Here is a 22,181-nt window from a genome sequence, read left to right as displayed (position 1 = left end):
CATAAATTATTGTTGTGGGTTCAGTTCCCACGGATGCCAGCCAAAATGTTTGCAGTCATTATTGTGCGTTTTACCGGATAAGAGTGTGCGCTTAATTACTTAAATAAAACATGTAATCTGGTTTGAATTATTACGAATAACAAACACAATTTTCAATTTAGAAAACAAATTCATCCTGATTAATTAAATGATGTTCTGACTAATTCCATATTTGTTTTGTCAAGATACCTAAATACCACCAATATATTTGAACTATCAAAGTTTGATCCAACTTAAAATTTTCAATTCAGGTTAAACTTTAAGTAAATTTGTAGAGTAAAAAAAACCTGCTGTTTACCTAATCACTACATAATAATTACTTGAATTGATAAAAAAAAAAAAAGTTTACCATGTACAAAGGAGCAAGATTCCCACATTATCTCAGAACATTTTATAATTGGTCTTTTAGAAAACACTCTGATCCGGAGTGACTTTTTGTGGATTCATGTTAAGATAACTAGGTAGGACAACCACACAATGCAATAATAGTAAGTGAATTTTCCTCAATGAAGTAGCTCTCAGCAAAGTCTGTGCTGGAAGAAAGAAAATACAGAAAATGTTTCATCATATAAGTAATTGGCATTAGAAGTGGAAATGTTTTTTAATAAAATTATGTCATTGGAGGAAGGTGTGAAAAAGTCGTCCGGCTCATCAAACCAATTGAGTAATGTGCATTACGTCACCAAGACAATTGGACCTTTTGCTTTCTCAACTGAGGTGGTAGGTCAAAGTAGCCCCATACATTCAGACTGTAGGGAGTAAAACCAGAGAGGAGATAAATCAGCCAGGAATATAATCAATGTACAGTTTTTAGGAACCAAATCATAAAGTGTTTGAGATTTTCTGTTATAGGACTTTTGGCCCACTTTGGGTTTGTGTGTGCTATGGCAATAATGTGTTGTACTTTTTTTTGGTAACAGACTGCAAGTTTGCATGTTTGCTTTAGATTATTTTAGCATTAGATTGTACTATGGTTTTGATTGATAACTACCTAAAACACTGTGATGAACTGTAGCTTTATTCCATAACGGTAATAAATAAACATACTTTAAAATAAAGAGATACAGTCCTCGTAAAATGTTGTGTAATCTACTTAAACAATATAGTCTAATAGTCTATGGTAAATGTACACTGATCAGCCATAACATTATGACCACTGACAGGTGAAATTAATAACACTGATAATCCCAAATTGATGTGTTAGAAGCAGTAGAAATGGGCAACCATAAGGATCTGAGCGACTTAGACCAGGGCTAAATTGTGATGGCTAGATGACTGGGAAAATCATCTCCAAAACTGCAGCCCTTGTGGGGTGTTCCCGGTCTGCAGTGGTCAGTGCCTATCAAAAGGGGTCCAAGGAACCGGCAGTGAACCGGCGACAGGGTCATGGGCGGCCAAGGCTCACTGATGCACGTTGGGAGCTAAGGCTGGCCCAAGTGGTCTGATTCAACAGACGAGCTACTGTAGCTCAAATTGCTGAAAAAGTTAATGCTAGTACTGATAGAAAGGTGTCAGAACACAGTGCATCACAGTTTGTTTGTGTATGGGTATACATAGCCGCAGACCAGTCAGGGTGCCCATGCTGACCCCTGTCCCCTGACAAAAGCGCCTACAATGGGCAAGTGCAATGGAGGAAGGTAGCCTGGTCTGAAGAATCACGTTTCCTTTTACATCATGTGGATGGCCGGGTGCGTGTGCATTGCTTGCCTGGAGAACAGATGGCACCAGGATGCACTATGGGAAGGAGGCAAGCCGGCGGAGGCAGTGTGATGCTTTGGGCAATGTTCTGCTGGGAAACCTTGGATCCTGCCATTCATGTGGATGTTACTTCGACACGTACCACCTACCTGAGCATTGTATTCCCTGATGGTATTGGCCTCTTTCTGTAGGATAATGCACCCTGCCACAGAGAAAATGGTTCAGGAATGGTTTGAGGAACAGAACATCGAGTTCAAGGTATTGACTTGGCCTGCAAATTCCCCAAATCTCAATCCAATCGAGCATCTGCGCAATGTGCTGGACAAACAGGTCTGATCCATGGAGGCCCCACCTCACAATTTACCGGGGTTAAAAGATCTGCTGCTAACGTCTTGGTGCCAGATACCACAGCACACCTTCAGTCAAGTGGAGTCCATGCCTCGATGGGTCAGGGCTGTTTTGGCGGCAAAAGGGGGACCTACACTATATTGGGCAGGTGGTCATAATGTTATGGCTGATTGGTGTATGTGCACATAATGGGCGCTATCACACTTAAAATCCCTGCTTCTGGTAGTTTTGCACAATACATTTTATTCTTCAAAAGCAAAAACAAAGATCAGCTGTATATTTCATTTTCCATAATTGCTTGTAGCCCAAGAAAACATGCATTACAATGCACGAATCATGACGTCAAGTATAACTTGCTTGTCCTAGACCAGATCAGACGTCATGGTACGGACATATTCTTTAATACAAACTACAGAGTCAGATTTCTTCAGGTAGATTATTACCCAATAATAGTTCTACCCAATTAATGGTTAGACAAAAAGACTGAACATTGGTCACCACCTTCTACAGATAGAGGCAGAGAAGGTAGCAAGGAGGGAGTTCACTGATGATAAATCATCCAGAGGTTTTCCCCCATTTTTGCTCTGCTGCCCGTAGCGTTGTTCTGTAAGCTTGTAGTGAGTCACTTAGCCACAGAGCACAAGGGGAGGGCCGACTCTGGGACAGTCATAGGATTCGGAGAGGGTGGAGCGTAGGGTCGAAGAGGCAGAATCAGGAGACAAAAGAGGATAGATTTAGCAGACGGGAGAGTAGTAAAGCAGAGAGAACGAAGATTGCAAAGATATGACCTAGGTTGGGCTGGGTAGGTAGTGTTGGAGGAGAGAAAAGTGAAAACGAGACAAAGATGCTTGGAGGTGGGGAGATACAGTATGTCGACAAACAGAATCTAGTAAACATAGCTTCAAGCCACTCTAGTGTGGGGGAGGGGACTGTGAAGTCAAAGGTGAATGGAGTGGAAATAGGGGGAAAGAAATAAATCGAAAACAGACATTGGGAGGTTGGACTTCTCCAATAATGTCATTACTTTTACCCCCGGATGTCACGACACCCCCGGATGAATCCTCATCATGAAATTAGCTTATTAAGGGCATACTGAGGATGGCTGATGTCAGCAATAATAAACAAATGACATTGACAGCATAGAATTCAAGATAAGACATGGCCAGGTGAGTGAGAGGAAAGACACTTCAGAGAAATTAGTGGCTCTGTAGTAAGCTAATTAAGTCAAATGCCATGTTGATTGAAGTGTTCCACGGGACAGGGCAGAAGTGTCTGGGAACAACACTAAAACTACAGGGCCCGGAGCAATCAGGGATACAAAACCCAACACATATACTCAAATTAGAGAGTGGCGTGGAACCATGCCAAATAACTTGTGTTGAATTCTGTCCACGTTTGATCTATGAACAAAATCATAAAAGTCAGGGAAGTCAGGGAAGAACTTCATTAGCCTGAGTCCAAGATGTTACATGTTCTCCAGTAATTACAAAGTAGGCTAAACACAATATTGTATGCCAGAACCCATAGGAAGCGGTCAGTCATCATAGACAACCGTTTCACTGTGTTTTATAAGAAAGGTTTATACAACAAAATACCCTTGTATGGTATCTTCCAACCTCCCCTATGGTCCAGGGTCTCTATTCATACACAGTTCCTAGCAGGTGGTATGGACAGGGTGTGTTGGACCCATCAGTAATGGGGCATCACATGTCCTACTCATTGTACTTTGTACAGTTGTCAGTCAGTACTATCATGCGTTGTGACAAGCTTAATTTTATTACTTGTCATGCCCATAGTCTCACACTTGGCAGATAATGTCTTTTGTTCCTGCTTCATTTTGGGCGACAAAACTGCTTGACAAGAAGGACTTACAGCTGTTACAGGCATTTATTTACCAAAACAATGCTCTGCCCCTGAAACCTAGTTGATCTGTCAATAATCAGTTAGCAGCAAGTTATGCACAGTCAGATGTTCTTAATTCAAGTAGACTATTGGGAAGGGAGACAGCACTAAAGAAGATTGCTCTGACTAGCTCTACACTAGTTTTAAGCAAGCTAACCAATTGTCAAACAGCTTGGCCAATGGCATGTGAACGACATGTACAGTTAATACTCACTGATTAATGATATTCTCATTCAGATGTTTATTCTCATCAATACAACACTGATTTGTAATTAACTAGCAGAACACTAAATCGCGTTAAGGTGGTGATCTTTGTGGCTTTCTTAACCTTATTTAATGTTCAACAGTGACAAAAGCCCATACAACCGACATCACAGAAGGCCTGTTTACCTTGGATGACCACTTTGGCCGTTTGCTACACATGTCCCTCCAGTCTCCCCACTGACAGAGGTGAAACTGAGGGGTGCGTTATTATTGATCTCTGTACAGTATGTAGACCCAACAGTGTGAATTAACATCCTCTCTCTTTCTAACACAAGCACACCCCTTCTCCCCCTAGCTCTCTTCCAACCATAAGGACAAAGCACACCAGAGTTTTCTGGCCCCGGGCTCAACATACGCCAACCATACAGAACTCTGGGAAAGAACACTGTGTAATCCAGCAAACAGCCACTTCCCTCCATCACCATGGTAACCACTTTTACCCTTTGATGGGCATGGTCTCGCCAGGTCTCTGGAGGATTTCCTTCAGAAAGGGCACACAAATATTCCTGGCTTCCTCAGAGCTGCTCATGCGGATTAGACCTTAATCTGTATGAAACAGTCACACAAGCCATGTAAGGCAAAGAGATACTGTCAACGTATTGTCATCAGCTTTCATACTAGAAAGCTTACATTATGGACCAGAATGAATATATATATATATATATATATATATATATATATATTTTTTTTTTATGGGTTTATTCAGGTAGCAGAAAAAAACAAAAAACATGATACAGAAAAACAAAGGCTGCTGTCTGCAACTTTGATGCAGGGTTAAAGTTATGCCTGGGATAATGAGAGATGTGGCCCATGCTGAACACATCCGTCATTTAAGTGAAAATGGGTGGGTTTGTCTTGAAAGACAATTAATCAAGCCTTTGAGTAGCAGCTCTATTATTAATTCAGGCATGCCCATGCTGAGTAAATGCTTCTTTATTCTCTCATAAGTGGTCGATATTAATAATGCACAAAGGTTCAGCATCCGTCTTTGCAAACTTCCCCAAGCTAGAAAGGAAAGGCAACATGGCGTCTGACAGCTCTTCCGATGGAAGGATCTCAACCACCACTGGTAATTGGAGGTGTGGTGGTCTTGGGTTTCCGTTGTAGGTATGGACATAGTGGCTGTAACCATCCTTGGCTTTTGTTTCCAGTGGGAAAGCTGCACCTTCTTATCCACTGGCATCACTGAGATACGTGATCATCTCCTCAAGCCCATCTGAACAATTGGTGACGTAACATAGTATTATGTGTTATAGTTTTTGCAAATTGATTTCGTGTGGTACATTTGACTAATGTAATAGCCTCATACTAAATGGAGTGTTTCCGATCTACATATGTAACATTTATCCCTGAGTCTGGGTTGCTCATGGGGAAGTGAAACCACTGGCATTGAATAGTGTAGGGACTCATTATGCCATCTAAATTGCTATGAAATATGTTTACTTTTCTAAAAGAAAATGAAGCTGGTCGACCAAAAGAGAAGGTGAAATGAATAATGGACATCCCTGGATATTTGATTTCTCTCCATAGTAACCACATGTACAGGGACTGCATATCCACAGAAAATACTTAAGGAATGTCCATTCAAAAATTAACAACATTCTAGAAAGATGAATTGTGTCTTTTGGTCTTCACCTTACTGGATAGGGGAGAGTTGGCATGAAATGTGGACTGCAATTCACCTACCTTCCTAATTGATAACAAATTCTACATACTGATCCTTAAAGATGTTTTCTTGATTACTTGTAAATTGCATGACTTAAATCAAATTAGTGACTTATTAATATAAATTAGTGACAGGTCTATGATTCAAAAGTACATAATCCTGATGGCATTTTTGAAAAGTGTATAAAGCAAGACTGTACCCTCTCCCAACAAAGATATCACGTCTGTTTGATATGTGATTGCAGTGTTTTTTGTTTCTTGATTAGGGCTGCGGTGAACAGTCATGCACATTCCATGACTTGATAGTGATTTACTGAAGAAAATAAGAAATCTGTAGCAAGCTCCCAGACCACTCGTGGTTGCCATGGTGACATGATCAGTCTGCTTGTTGTCTGCACTGTCACTGGAAATGCTGCTCAGTCAGAGGCTTAACCCAAAAACAGAGAATGCTTCCTCTAACTGATTCTTAATCATGTTTGCTTGTTGTGTACAGGAAAGGCAAGGAAGACAAGCACTGTTTTTGTGTGTTAAAATCCAAAAGCAGATGTAACAAAAATGTATTAGTTTTTGATATGCCTGTTCATCTCTTATAGGCAGAGATTCTCACCCTATGCACTGTGCAAAATTGGAACAGTAAGATCTGTTTGAAGGCAGACCCACTCAGACGACAAGCATATATGTTATTTATGGCCACTATAAAAAGAAAAAATAGCATATACTAAACATGTATTGCAAATGAATTGAATACTTAATATATAACACATTCCACTCATGCACGTTAATGTACAGTAGATTCCCACGTTCATGAGGACAGTGTAACTGACTTGGATCCTCTGATGATATTCCATTCACTACATGAGCACTAGCCCATGACCATTAACATGTAAAAGTGAATTAATCCATCTGCTGCTGACCAGCCCAGAATGTCCTCATCCTTAGATTAGAGCAAGGCAGCAATTAAACCTCCCCGGCTGTTGGAACAGCGACAGCATGAAGCCAGGCAGGGAGGAAGGCTGTCTGGGAGGCAGGCAGGGAGGAAGGCTGTCTGGGAGGCAGGCAGGGAGGAAGGCTGTCTGGGAGGCAGGCAGGGAGGAAGGCTGTCTGGGAGGCAGGCAGGGAGGAAGGCTGTCTGGGAGGCAGGCAGGGAGGAATAATGTCTGGGAGGCAGGAAGGGAGGAATAATGTCTGGGAGGCAGGCAGGGAGGAAGGCTGTCTGGGAGGCAGGAAGGCAGGAACTGTTATTAGCAACACCAAACGAGTTTGGCCAGTAGTCAAGCAAGGGCTCCAACCACCTCCCCTCTCCTGCTCTCCTCTCTCTCACCAATCCCCCTCAGGGAGGACTCAGGTCCTGCCAAAGACAGAGGACGGGGGAAGGTTGAGCACACCTCCCCCCACGCAAACACAGTTTCCCTTCCTCGACTACTCTTCTGTAAAAATAAATGCATAGAAATCTAAGCCGAAGGCAAAACCGTAGGTAGGCCTATACATGAATTCCACAGAGAAAAACTATACATTTAAAATGTTTTTTAAAGCATTTACGGGTACATGTGAAATACTTATATATACTATATACAGTATATGGTGTTGTGCATATATTTGTAACTGTACAGTACGATACAGGGCTTTTTTATGATTCGCATGTAAACCCAAATGAATACATGAACACGTTCTTGAAAATAAATAGCTAGCCACGCTGTGTTTAATGCCTCTTAATAATAAATCTGATTGAGCTGAAAAAAATTCCAGTCTGTTTATACAAAAAACCTTGGCAGGACTCCAAATCAAAATTATAATTTTTGGCACTTTTCAGTTTTGAGGAACAGCTAGTTCTATACAAAGGGCGAGTGTTGGTATTAATAACAGTCCATCTTCAATCAAATATCAAGTTTAGCAGCATTTTGGCTTTCCAGTACACTACAAAGGTGATGGACAGAGAAATGTTGATAACAGTGTCACACTGTTCAGTAATAATTTGATTTAAGAAAATATATTGTTGGTATTCTTGGTTGTGCTCTCATCAGGCATTATATTATTCATGGATTAGTGTGGCATCTTTTGCCAAATAAAATCTGTAACTAGCCATCCTTTGCCTTGATAACAGAGTCGCACACTGTTTGGATTCTGTCAACCAGCTTCATATGGTAGTCATGTTGTTTTCTTTATTGTTTTCTTTGCTATTATAGTAAATGCCCTCTCAATCCCAAAGTGAAGCATTTATGCGGTTTGCTGTGAGCACTTCCACGCCACGCCTGACTCCAGGATGGACAAGACATTGTCATTGCCTTTGCAATAGCAGACTGGCAGTGCACTGCAAAGCCAGATCCGTGCCTTTCAGTCTATCCCTTTCACGAACAGCTGTCACTCAACACTCAGAGCTATTCTGTGGCTGCAAGGGGTATAATTAATCTGGCAAAATGGGAGGACGGCTCATTTTCACCCTTGGTGAGTAGGTTGCCGCTCTTCTGGTTACTTGGCTGCTTTCCTTCTGCATCTTTATCCCAAGGCACTATGCAGCCAGAATAGTAAGACCCATCAGCAGCATCGTCACCAGACGCTTTTCAGGGGACTCAGGAGGTGATGACATGCTCTGGGCTTGGATTTTAGTCCCCTGCCTATACTGAATGTTTATAAGGGGACCATTATTGGATTAAATTATAGACCTTTGGGAACCAGGAGAAATGGCGTTGTGAAATTGAGAGCAATACCTTAAAATATTCATGACTTTATCCCTAATTAGTCTTTCAGCACTACATTAAACTATAATTTGAGGCAAGTGTGTAGCTAAAGCACAATATGGCGACTGGAGTATGGGCAAGTGGAGGTGATGAATGAGGCAAACAGGGCGAGTGGGTTTGTCTAAAGAATGGGTTTATCAAAACCCATCATGGACATGCTCATTGTCAACAACATGTGTCCCAGAATGAGACATCTGGCTTCTAACAAAGTACTAAATGAAGGGTCTAAATACTTGTGTACATGAGTTAGTTATGCTTTTTTTCTATGATGAATTGGCCGGAATTTAGAAAAATTCCTTTTCGCTTTGGAATTAAGGGGTATTCTGTCTCGATTAATGGCAAACTAAAATCTAGTTATTTCATTATAAAATAAGTGAAGGGATCTGAATACGAAAGTACTGCTTCTTGGATCATTGCTCTAGCTCACTGTGACCATCCTGCAATGTTGGGATGAAAATGTGGTTAGCAGTAGATGACAAGCTGTGCTGCTTTAAACTTATTACCCAAACGACACCTACACCAGGATTAAATGAAATAGATGTAAGGAAGTGTTATTGCTAATAACACCAGGGTATTGCATGATACAGTAATATTCCCCTCTTAGACATGTTAAAAATACTTCCCTTTGATTTACTATGAAACAGACACATTGTGCTCTTTTGGGATAAGAAAGAGTGAGTGAACGTCAGCATGTTTGTGACTGCTAAGTTCTCCCCTGACAGGTCCAGTTGGGTCAGAGGCAGATGACAAGGCATTTTCATCTGTCTGTCTGTCTGTCTGTCTGTCTGTCTGACTGACATCAGCATTGTTGACTAAGAGCCCTTAATGAATAGTTGAGTCAGAGCTGTTCTGGTAGAATTACAATGTGAAGTTCGCATCTCACCTCTACTTTGTCACTAACATCCCCACAGACAGTAAGTGGGTTTGTCCGGAACAGTGCTGGCTTGACTTGACTATGGTGAACGTATAGGAATAAAGTCACAGCAAAGTGGTAGGTATTTGTACAGTCTGGATTTTATACAGAATCCCAGGAAAAACAAATAAAAAATGCTTCTCACGAATGTTCTTCTATGTGATCCTAAATTATATTTGTCTGTACTTAACACTTTTTTCCAATCTTCCTCTGTCCAGTGTCTGTGTTCTTTTGCCCATCTTAATCTTTTCTTTTGTTGCCCAGTCTGAGATACGGCATTTTCTTTGCAACTCTGCCTAGACGGCCAGCATCCCGGAGTTGCTTCTTCTATTCTGGTTAGAGACCGTTTGCGCTGTTCTGTGAAGGGAGTAGTGCCAAACATTGTACAAGATCTTCAGTTTCTTGGCAATTTATCGCATGGAATAGCCTTCATTTCTCAGAACAAGAATAGACTGAAGAGTTTCAGAAGGAAGTTCTTTGTTTCTGGACATTTTGAGCCTGAACCTACAATTGCGATGCTTTAGATACACAACTAGCCTAAAGAAGGCCAGTTTTATAGCTTCTTTAATCAACACAAAGGTTTTCAGCTGTGCTTTCATAATTGCAAAAGGGTTTTCTAATGGTCAGTTAGCCGTTTAAAATGATGTACTTGGATTAGCAAACACAACGTGTCATTGGAACATAGGATTGATGGTTGCTGATAATGGGCCTCTGTACACATACTGTATATAGATATTCCATTGAAAGTCAGCCGTTTCAAACAACAATAGTCATTTACAAAATTAACAATATCTACACTACATTTCTAATCCATTCTATGTTATTTTAATGGACCAAAAAAATTGCTTTTCATTCGAAGGCAAGGAAATTTCGAAGTGACCCCAAACTTTTGAACTGTAGTTTTCCGCTTGCAATGCAGCCTTTGTGAAGCAGTACACACCGTTTCCATTCATGAATTAGGACAAAGCTAATAATGCTAATTACAGACTGGGACAGAGCTAAATAATGGATTGTTTTGAAAAATGACTGTGCCTTCAGGAACAACTCAGGGTAAGTGGAATTTTACCTAAATATGAATCTGAGCCAAACTATCCCTTTAAGCTTTTATTACAGTGCACATTTGTGACATCTGCTGGTCATAAATAAATGCATGTTTGATGTTTCTCCTATTGCAAAGACTTTGTTGTGCAATGGATATGCAAGCTTTTTTTAGTGAATCCTTTGCATTTGTGATAGTGATGATGAAAAAAGTGTGATTATTCTAAAAAGCAAATTAACATTCAACAGTGTGGTTTGAATTAAAAAGTGTCTTAATATTTTAATAGGATTTGATCTTGTGCCATTCCCTGTTACCTTTTACAAGTGGCCAATACTATCTGCTTCACTACTAAACTAGTGATCAAACTAAGCTTCAAATGTCATCAGACACATGGTATTGTTACTTTAAAACAAGCTGCAATGCGATTGAATCAAATCATTAGCGCTTCAAAAGCTTAACACAGTGCCATTTCTCCTGTAACAACCTCCTAATCACTACTTTTAAAGCCTTTAAGTGCACAAGGCCAAACAAGGTTTTGTCACATGTGTAACATAACATCTACACACCTCAAACAACTGCAATGTCTGATCTTGTATTATCAATAAAAAATGTATTGGTTGATTCTAGATCATTTTTTGTTGATGTTTACCTTAGGTAATGTTGGCCCATATTGATAGCATCTTGCAGTTGATGGAGATTTGTGGGATGCACATCCAGGGCACGAAGCTCCCGTTCCACCACATCCCAAAGATGCTCTATTGGGTTAAGATCTGGTGACTGTGGGGGCCATTTCAGTACAGTGAACTCATTGTCATGTTCAAGAAACCAATTTGAAATGATTCGAGCTTTGTGACATGGTGCATTATCCTGCTGGAAGTAGCCATCAGAGGATGGGTACATGGTGGTCATAAAGGGATGGACATGGTCAGAAACAATGCTCAGGTAGGCCGTGGCATTTAAACAATGCCCAATTGGCACTAAGGGGCCTAAAGTGTGCCAAGAAAACATCCCCCACACCATTACACCACCACCAGCCTGCACAGTGGTAACAAGGCATGATGGATCCATGTTCTCATTCTGTTTACGCCAAATACTGACTCTACCATCAAAATGTCTCAACAGAAATCGAGACTCATCAGACCAGGCAACATTCTTCCAGTCTTCAACTGTCCAATTTTGGTGAGCTCGTGCAAATTGTAGCCTCTTTTTTTCCTATTTGTAGTGGAGATGAGTGGTACCCGGTGGGGTCTTCTGCTGTTGTAGCCCATCCGCCTCAAGGCTGTGCGTGTTGTGGCTTTACAAATGCTTTGCTGCATACCTCGGTTGTAATGAGTGGTTATTTCAGTCAAAGTTGCTCTTCTATCAGCTTGAATCAGTCGGCCCATTCTCCTCTGACCTCTAGCATCAACAAGGCATTTTCATCCACAGGACTGCCGCATACTGGATGTTTTTCCCTTTTCACACCATTCTTTGTAAACCCTAGAAATGGTTGTGCGTGAAAATCCCAGTAACTGAGCAGATTGTGAAATACTCAGACCGGCCCGTCTGGCACCAACAACCATGCCAGGCTCAAAATTGCTTAAGTCACCTTTCTTTCCCATTCTGACATTCAGTTTGGAGTTCAGGAGATTGTCTTGACCAGGACCACGCCCCTAAATACATTGAAGCAACTGCCATGTGATTGGTTGATTAGATAATTGCATTAATGAGAAATTTAACAGGTGTTCCTAATAATCCTTTAGGTGAGTGTATATACCAGTTGTTATCTTAAAATGGTTATGCTATCATTATAATAAGAATGCATTTGCAAGATACATTTCCCCAATCAAAGATATTATGCCTTTTTTATGCAACTTTAGTAGTTGTTTAATGTCTGACATACATACTGTTCATGTAGTTAAGTACTCTGTTATGAAGCTTCAACATACTGTATATATGGTATATCAGATCTAGCTGGTTGTATGAGCATTACTAGTAACATAACCTACAAATCAATAGAACATTTTTAGAAATTTGATATCAGCTCGGTCAGTTTTTTGGTTAGGCTCAAAAGTGCTAATAGGTTCCTTGTTCTATTGTTTGACATGAAAATGCATATTTTATATTTAGTGTCAAATGGAAAATAACATAGGGATAAATTCAACTGGAAACCCAAATAAATTGAAAACATATTTTTTAACATGGCAACAGAGGTACCTGAGAGGTGTTATGGGAGCATCAGGAGAGTTTGTGCAAAGAGCCTTGCTCTTTTCAGATGGTGAGACAAAGAGTCTGTGTGTGTTTAACATTGTTCCCTGGTAATGTGGTGGAAAAAACTCTAGGATGTGGTGCATTCAGGCTGTGTCCTGGTTACGGTGTGTGCTGGTGTTACACTCCAGTCTCAAGGCCCTGGGCTTTTCTATGTGGCTGAAGGAAGAGAGGCCATGCATGATAGCAGGTTCTTTCTTATTTCCTGGCTCCTTCCTTAAGGTAGTTACATAAGTGTTGAGAATGGAGTCAGCCCTGTTCACAAAGACTTGATGATTTTTATATTAGGTCTGAGATTAGTAGTTTGAGTATAGCAAATTGTGGTTCGTACAAAGTATTTGAAAGAAGTTGTTGATGGTTTAGCGGCAAATAAATATACCCCAAATTAAAGGGACACTGTGCAGAATCCTGCCTCTAAACAATAAACAAGTCTTGTCTCCTCATCTTCCTTTACTGAATGAGACTGGTATAGTACTGGCTAGTCCAGGTTGGTTTAGGGTGGAAGGATAGTACAGTCCAAGGCGAGTATAAGGAGATTACAAGTCAATGGAAATTGATAGACAAACAAGCAAAAAAGTTAAAATGGGAAATATGTTAGTCACTCTAATTATGTAGCCAAAAATATTGAGACAGTAACTTAAAACATTAACTGTAGATGTATACTGGTCATTTCTTCTTGTTTTTTTTGCTAGTTGAACAGTAAATATCGTAAATACTGTGCTGTCCCTTTAAATACCTGCATTGCCTTTTGAATCAATTTGGTTAAGTTGGTATAAATCACCTGAGGCTTACAGAGTGACCCTCAGGGAATTTATTCCATGTTTGAGAGTCAACTAGGTCAGTGAGATTTGTTTCACTTATTGGCCAGAAAGAGATCCGGAATGAAAGTTGCTTAACAACACAATGAAATGTTGTGTGTAGTTGCAGTTGTCCTTGTTTGATAAAGCCATTGGATTAGTGATGTTTCTATCAGCAGATAATGATAAATGTACAAGGTGTCAAAATATATCTAAAACACTATTCCGCTGGTGGGTGGTGCATCCTGCTCTGGCCCATTCCCAGAAAATCTAGAATTTTATACAATATGTTTTGTAAATTTGAGAATTTCCTCTTTTTCTGTTAATAAAATTAGCTAGCTTACTAACTTCTAACACAATGTATCTAATGCTGAGGCATATTTTGGTCATCCTCTGTGACCATGCATTTATATTTCAGCACACTTACAATATTTATACTAAAAAGAAACAAAATAAAGACATAAACTTGATTTGGAGCTTGCAGTTAAATCAGTTCTCTGCTCTCTTTTTGAAACCTGGAATGCAGTTTGATTCGGCATTAGTCTCCACAGCCTACTTCAGCTCCATCTGTCTCTTACCACAAGGCACTTCAGTTGGCAATTTGGGCCTAATTGAACCCTACTAAAAGTAGAGAGAGCAATTTGCTGCACATTTCATTGCCTTAGAAAATAAGTTCTGAGTCAATATCAGATATTTTATGAAATGTGAGAAATATGTGAATAGAGGATCTTATGGCAAACAAATATTACACTCTGCCCAATTCAGCCCAAGTAGGATTTCTCTATTCACTTTCCTTTGTCTTCCAGCTGGACTTGGTTTTCATTTTTCGTGGAGGCCACCAGGCCTGCAAAAGCGATCTGACTTTGATGAATGTAAGAGGGGCATCTCTTCTTACTCTGTGATCAATCAGGCCCGATCCATCAGGCACTGTACAGAACCCTACAACGGCATCAGGGACAGCAGCATCTCCTTTGAGGAGACGCCATGAGAACAGAACCGCTTCTCTTTTCACGTTTTTCTTTTTTTTACTGATGAGTAAATTCATCTTCAATTAGCTACACCTTAAATAGATCAATCCCTTCCCTTTACCCTTCCATCTCCCAAATGAAGCAGTGGAATCAGTCCTGTCTGTATCTTAGCCTTGACATTGAACCGCCTTTTAACTGGCCTGCAGGGGAAGGTAGTTGTTGTAGAGGAGGTAAGACACATGAGGTGCATTCGACAGGCTTTCCATCCTCATCAGAGATGACCATTAGAAGCAGATGTCCACACTCCGATTAATTTGGCCTTTCTATCAGTTCAATTAGGCATGATAGAATTTAGATGTAGCGTCTCTCTGCTCATGCTGACAGCGGAATGCCTGTCAGAGTCCACCCACTGGGGGTCCATTTGTGGTCTTTCTTGTCTCAAAGGCAGTAACATGGTGGAAAATGTATCACCTGCATGGCTATCTGTAACCCTGGCATTATGAGGTTATTAAGCCCAAAGGGGAATTTCAGACTTGTCATCTGTAAAGCCTGACCAGCCTGATATCCACATTGCTTTTAAAAGTAAGCTTGCAGGATCAGGCGACTGTGCGCGGCTACCTTCTGATGTTACGTAATGGGAAACAAACCACTGTTGTATGTAATACCTTCTAAAAAACATGTAAAAACTGAATAAAGTATTCATTAAATGTTTATCATAAAACACACTTTGTTTTACATCTTCTGTCAATATCTAAATTCAAAATACTACCTGGCTTAAGTTGCAGACATCTATGCGCCACTGATTATTTCCAGGTTGAAATGGGCAGCATGGTGCTCAGGATTAGGAGGATACACAAACTTTAACAGCACTTCAGCCTGTAAGTCTGAATGGTAAAAACAATGTTGGGATTTGAAAATAACAGCAATGAGTCATATGTTACATCATTGTGACTCATCATCCCTTATTAAAGCTACCGTTACGGAACAGACTACTAGACAGTATGCTGGTACCGATGGAAGTATTCATTCTAGTGTCTTGGGCCTGCGTTAAGATTTTACAACCTGAAGTAATGTGTGCATTAATATGAGGCATAGGTGACCAGGTAATGAATGCATGTACCCAGGGCCAGCTCTGTCTGTCTTGATGCTTTCTAGCCTTGGCTCCGTAGGGGGATACCAATCTTGCCATACTTGTAGTTATAATCGTATATGTTTTTCAGTGTTGATTCTCATAATCGGATTCACTCATGATCAGAAAACCATGAAGAGCTTTACATACCGGTAAAGGGCATACCTCAAGTGCAAATGCCTATGCTGTCACTCAGAGCACACCTGTATGTGACTTAATTCATTCCCATATTCAAGCCAAGATTTTATCCTGACAGCTGAAAATGCCAATGATTTAGTCTACATACTTTGTCCTATTCTGTTCTGAATGAAATAAGTAAATTATACATGGCTTGCTGCCTGCATTTATTCCAGACAGATTATTTTGTTCATAAGCCTATATTGGAGAAAAAAAAATTCTACTTACCAACTAAGTCTACTCAAACATGAGTACCGGCAGATAAAACAACCTTTCTCCATACCATAGTTAAAACAAAAATACTTGTATCATAATAGCATTCAGACAGTTCCCCATATCCTTTGTGATACTGGTTTTGTAAGAATACTGTCTCAGCACCTAGACCTGGCTGCTACCACCTGGGGATGGAGTTTGAACCTGGAGAGTGTTTTGCACAGTGTGTTTTGCACAGTGTGTTTTGCACAGTGTGTTTTGCACTACCCCGCCCCTCCACCACATCATAAGACTTCACCTAATGAATGATGAAAGCCGGTCGGCTTTATAAAGATTAGGAATACCCTGACACTTTTATAGAGATTCTGGGGCTAATTTATTTTAATAAGATCAACAATGTTTTAAACGAGTGTTCGATATCCAAGTATCTACTCCATTAATGTGTTGTTGGAACGTAACCACATTCTTATGTCACAGGATATAGAGCAACCTCATGTTAAGGTTAGCATGTTTTACAAAAACAGAATTGTCTCCCTTCTCACGAGACATATTGAATTGAAAAAGTAAACATACATCCATATCAATGCTTATAACATGGTAATTGCCAAATGCTTGGGTTTAGTAACACAATTTCAGCTTAGGAGACTTATCAGATTTGTATTAGGCTTAGCGAGAGCCCCACTTTAAAGGTGGCCTAATATTTCCACTTTATTTAAATGGTTTAAAACTGCTTAACCTTAGCACACTCTGTATAGCCATTCACTCTGGCTGGATGCAGCCTAACCTTTCTCATTACAGGACATTTCAAAAGATCACCCAAACAAGCCAAAGGCTGTAAAGCCACTCAAAGTCCCTGGGTCCGTGGTTATATTTAGTAAGTTATAGTACACACTGATGGCCATTCTGCTAGGGCACATCTGCTTATACAGTAAGTGCAGATAACGTTTGCTTGCCAGAACATGAGAGGGATAAAACCACCAATGTCCTTACATAATGTCTTGTGATGGAGATGGTATTGCTCCTCTCAGTGCTATGCTCTGAGATTCAGCTAGGCTAAATGTTTTACGACTACATAGAAAAGCCATGAAATTTTGACTGCTAGTGAAGAAGGTATAACGTTGACATGACCCTTTCCCCTTCAGCCACCTACTAACCCCTCTCTTTACACCTGTGACATATCATATTTTAGTGGGCTTATTCATAAGCATAGTGACATTAGGTCTATGAATACTAACTTAGAGAAAGCAGACGGTTGACTTTAATAGCTATCTAAGTGGATCAACTATAATGTATAGATTTCAGAGGAACTGCACAACAAATTCAGCTTGAAGAAATATGTTGTTCCTTTTTAATGTGCTTTTGATATTGATCATAATTATTAGTGGTTCTTGCTGAGAGTAAAGCTATAAATTGTCATACTTTATATAGTTGTGCTCATAAGTTTGCATACCCTGGCAGAAATTATGAAAATATGACTGATCATGCAAAGATTAACTTTTATTTAAGGATAGTGATCATATGAAGCCATTTATTATCACATAGTTGTTCGGCTCCTTTTTAATTCATAATGATAACAGAAATCACCCAAATGGCCCTGATCAAAAGTTTACATAACCTTGAATGTTTGGCCTTGTTACAGATACACAAGGTGACACTCACAGGTGAAAATGGCAAGTAAAGGTGAATTTCCCATTGCTAAAAGGTGAAGTTTTAAATTGCTAGTAGTATCTGTGTATAAATAGTCAATGAGTTTGTTAGCTCTCACATGGATGCACTGAGCAGGCTAGATACTGAGCCATGGAGAGCAGAAAAGGACTGTCAAAAGACCTGCGTAACAAGGTAATGGAACTTTATAAAAATGGAAAAGGCTATAAAAATATATCAAAAGCCTTGCAAATGTCAGTCAATACTCTTCAATCACTTATTAAGAAGTGGAAAATTCAGGGATCTCTTGATATCAAACCAATGTCAGGGAGACCAAGAAAGATTTCAGCTAAAACTGCCAGAAGAATTGTTCAGGATACAAAGAAAAACCCACAGGTAACCTCAGGAGAAATACAGGCTGCTCTCGAAAAAGATGGTGTGGTTGTTTCAAGGAGCACAATACGACGATACTTGAAAAAAAATTAGCTGCATGGTCGAGTTGCCAGTGCCACAAAAACGGTTACAATATGCCTGACAACACCTTGAAACGCCTCACAGCTTCTGGCACACTGTAATTTGGAGTGACAAGACAAAATTGAGCTTTATGGTCACAACCATAAGCACTATGTTGGAGAGGGGTCAACAAGGCCTATAGTGAACAGAATACCATCCCCACTGTGAAGCATGGTGGTGGCTCACTGATGTTTTGTGAGCTCTAAAGGCACGGGGAATCTTGTGAAAATTGATGGCAAGATGAATGCAGCATGTTATCATAAAATACTGGCAGACAATTTGCATTCTTCTGCACGTAAGCTGCACATGGGACACTCTTGGACTTTCTAAGCACAAGGCCAAGTTGACCCCCAGTGATTACAGCAAAAAAAGGTGAAGGTTCTGGAGTGGTCATCACAGTCACCTGACCTTAATATCATTGAGCCACTCTGGGGAGATCTCAAACGTGTGGTTCTTGCAAGATGACCAAAGACTTTGCATGACCTGGAGGCATTTTGCCAAGACGAATGGGCAGCTACTGTATACCACCTGCAAGAAGTTGGGGCCTCATTGACAACTATTACAAAAGACTAAACGCTGTCATTGATGCTAACAGGGGCAATACAGTTTTAAGAACTAAGGGTATGCAAACTTTTAAACAGGGGTCAGTAAAAAATAATCTTTGTTGCCTTGTTTTGTTTTTTGATTGTGCCATTCTGTTATGACCTACAGTTGAATGTGAATCCCATAAGAAATACATGACATGTGTTTTCCCTGCTCACTCATGTTTTCTTTACAAACAGTACATATATTACCAATTCTCCAAGGGGATGCAAACTTCTGAGTACAACTGTATAGCATTCTATTTCTGCTGCCACCTGTAGTGTGAAAGGTGTTGCAACTTAAAAACGTTCAAGCACGTTGTTTGAAAGGGTATTTTGGTATAGGTTTCACCCTGCTATAAACTAGGGGCAACAGAGAGCTGACTGGTCCAAAACGTTGGACAGAGTAATAGTCAGTGTGACCATCAGTCATTGTGGCCTTGAAAACCATTCAAACTGTAACATCACCCGTTTGGTGTGCTAAACAGATTTATGATACTACCAATACCTTTTACACTAAAACTATATCTTTACGAATCCCAATGCATTTAAATGTCAAATTAACAAAATAAAATTTGAACACATACAAAAACCATGAATGGCATCAGTGGCTGTTGTTGTGACTCTGCCTTGTGCTTGTTAACCTTAGTGCTGTCATAGACACTGTTGACCAATAATTTGGAAAAATACATGTTAGTATCCACTGATGGTCTGGCCTCTGACAAATCAAGGGTATAGTACCAGTCAAAAGTTTGGACACACTTCTCATTCAGGTGTATTTCTTTATATTTACTATTTCCACATTGTAGAATAAACAGTGAAGACGTCAAAACTATGGCAGCAGTATAGATGGATGGTTTTTATTGTAATTATGATATTATTATTATATTATTATATGTCTCTGGTCATATAATAATACACACAATAGATCCATGTAGCTTCTCACAGTAAAGACTTACAGTATTGGTCCAGAAATCAATTTCTGGGATTTTTTAAAGGCAGGATCGAAACATGCACCTAAATGCGTACATTTTGTTAATTTCATTCTTCTCCCAATGCCAATGATGTTGTGCATCATGTCTCAAATTCAACTGACGTTATCACGTCTGGAATGAAGCCTATAGCAAACTAGTTTCCCAAAAACCCAGGAGTCAAGCAGAAATGGATAATGTTTGTAGAGAACTTTGGCAAGCATGCAAAACGTTTCAGGGACGAGTCTGGTGTGCAGCGAACATGTCTTACCTGACAGTTTTGCAAATTTCCTTCAGTTTTAACCATTATAGCCAGATTTACACAAATTGTTAGAGCTGTACCTCTCTGCGTCTAACTACAAAAGAATCCACCAATGAGCCTGACTGCATGTAGTTTGTGCTAAGCTTAAAACTACTTGTTTTGTGACATTTTTCACTGCATGTGGATTCACTGCTGTTGTTGTTTTTGACAATTGCCACATTCAATGTTTTAAGTGTAACATCAAAGTGTTATTCATGTTAATAAGGATTAAGTACACCCCAGTAGCAATGGCTGGAATGTCCCCAGAGGCTGAAAACTGGGTTATAATTCGATCAAGTTTACAGGCCCTTTAAAGAAGCAAATGGATGCAGCTAACATAATAGAGACCATATTAAATTACCATAGGAGCTCTTGTTATAATCCCTCAGAGTAACAGAATAGGATGAAATTGCAGATATTTTGGTTAGGAAGAAATCCAAAACAGTCTTACTGGAATGACCACAATAGGCAATGCATTCCCTGATTTATATATAGAAACACAAGTAAGGCAGGTGATATGTAAAAGATTTAGCTATTGAATTATCCTCAACCAAAAACATTGTCATATATACTAGATGGTTATTTTGTTAACTCGTATCACGTGATGAGCAACACATTCCTGTAGCTTAATCTGTGCATGATTAAGTTTGGCACCAGCTGACACACCCACTTTTTAGTGACCTGTTTGTGACCAATGTTGAGGTGTATGTTTCCCTTCCTTATTTTCCTATACTGCTTTCCTTCATAGAAAACCAACTACTCAGAGACTGTCACCCAGGAAACGGGATGAAGAGATCTCCAGCCAGAGGGCAATGCAGTCCCACAGCCAACACTCAGCCCGGTTCCAACATCACCGACTGCTCTGTTCTCTTTTCTCCCAACCCCACCAAAATCGTTTCGTTCTTCTATCTGTCCTGACTGACTCACATGTGCAGTAGCCATGACTCACTCACATGTGAAATAGGATTACTATGTCCTAATACACACATACTGTGCCCGTAACAATGCCCCCCTCCCCCCTCAAACAGAAATCCAGATTAGGAACAATGTGAAATCACTCATTGTTTGTCCTTGCAAAAGCACATGTATCCCTCCTCACTCTGAATTACATACTGTAATGTACTTCCTTTACTCTATGTCCATCAGACTGTTTGCTATATGGAGCAAGTATCACAGTTTAAACAGCAGTATACATTCACTTTCTATTCGTTCTTTAACTCTGCAGTCCCAGAGACTGCTGCTAGTCATGCAGTGGCCAGCCCCATACAACCTGAGTTACAGCATGTTAGCATGTGTAATTAGAAGGAGGCAATAGTATGTTTCTTGGAATTTTTCCATCAACAAAGAAAACATTTACTGTCACTGAATGTTTGATAAATCATGACATTGCCAAGAAAGCACTATACTCTCAATATATCTGACGGATTTGCTGCGGTTTACTAAAGATTACATCCTTATTCTGTATTAGGTCAACAACCCGTTGGTGCTTCATCACAATCACGTGTAAACTCAATGAAGGGCCATTTGTCTCACCCTCCACTGAATAAACACTCCAGCACAACAGCCATAATGTGCAGAAAATGCATTTACCCTCCCCTTAGCTCATCAATCACCCGTTTACATTATATTCAGGGCCTGGGAATAAAACATGAGCTGCACGTTCAGAAATCCATATGCATCATCATAGTCTGCATGCTTTTAATTTGCCATATGGGCTTGGCTGAAACTGTATTGATTTTCTTCCTTTTCTCTTCCTTTGTGTTTGGAGTGAAAAGCATGTTCTTCTCTACATATGTAACCAGCAAAATCATCCATTTCATTTAACAAAGCCCTGGTTTTCACATGTGTGTAATATGAATTTACTCCCTTTTATACATCTTGGTTGGCTACGGCCCATATGGCCCAGAGACTGTGTCTATCCACTATCACTATATTTTCCTTTTCCATTTGCACCTAATATTTTTCTGTCACCACCATTCTCAACGGTAATGATGGGTACTGCTGATAAGAAAACGTGATTGTGAACTAGTCTCAACA

At 40.0% G+C, this 22,181-nt stretch overlaps 1 protein-coding gene across 7 annotated transcripts in view; it reads right to left on the bottom strand.

Moving 5' to 3' along the window:
• b3gat1a (beta-1,3-glucuronyltransferase 1 (glucuronosyltransferase P) a) overlaps positions 1-22,181 on the bottom strand; it is a 123,291-nt gene that overhangs the window by 48,203 nt on the left and 52,907 nt on the right. The window lies entirely within an intron of this gene.

This window comes from Esox lucius, chromosome 1 (assembly GCF_011004845.1).
Source record: "Esox lucius isolate fEsoLuc1 chromosome 1, fEsoLuc1.pri, whole genome shotgun sequence".
Taxonomy (NCBI): Eukaryota; Metazoa; Chordata; class Actinopteri; order Esociformes; family Esocidae; genus Esox; species Esox lucius.
The sequence above is the reverse complement of the archived record's forward strand: the minus strand, read 5'-3'. Positions and strand labels throughout refer to the sequence as shown.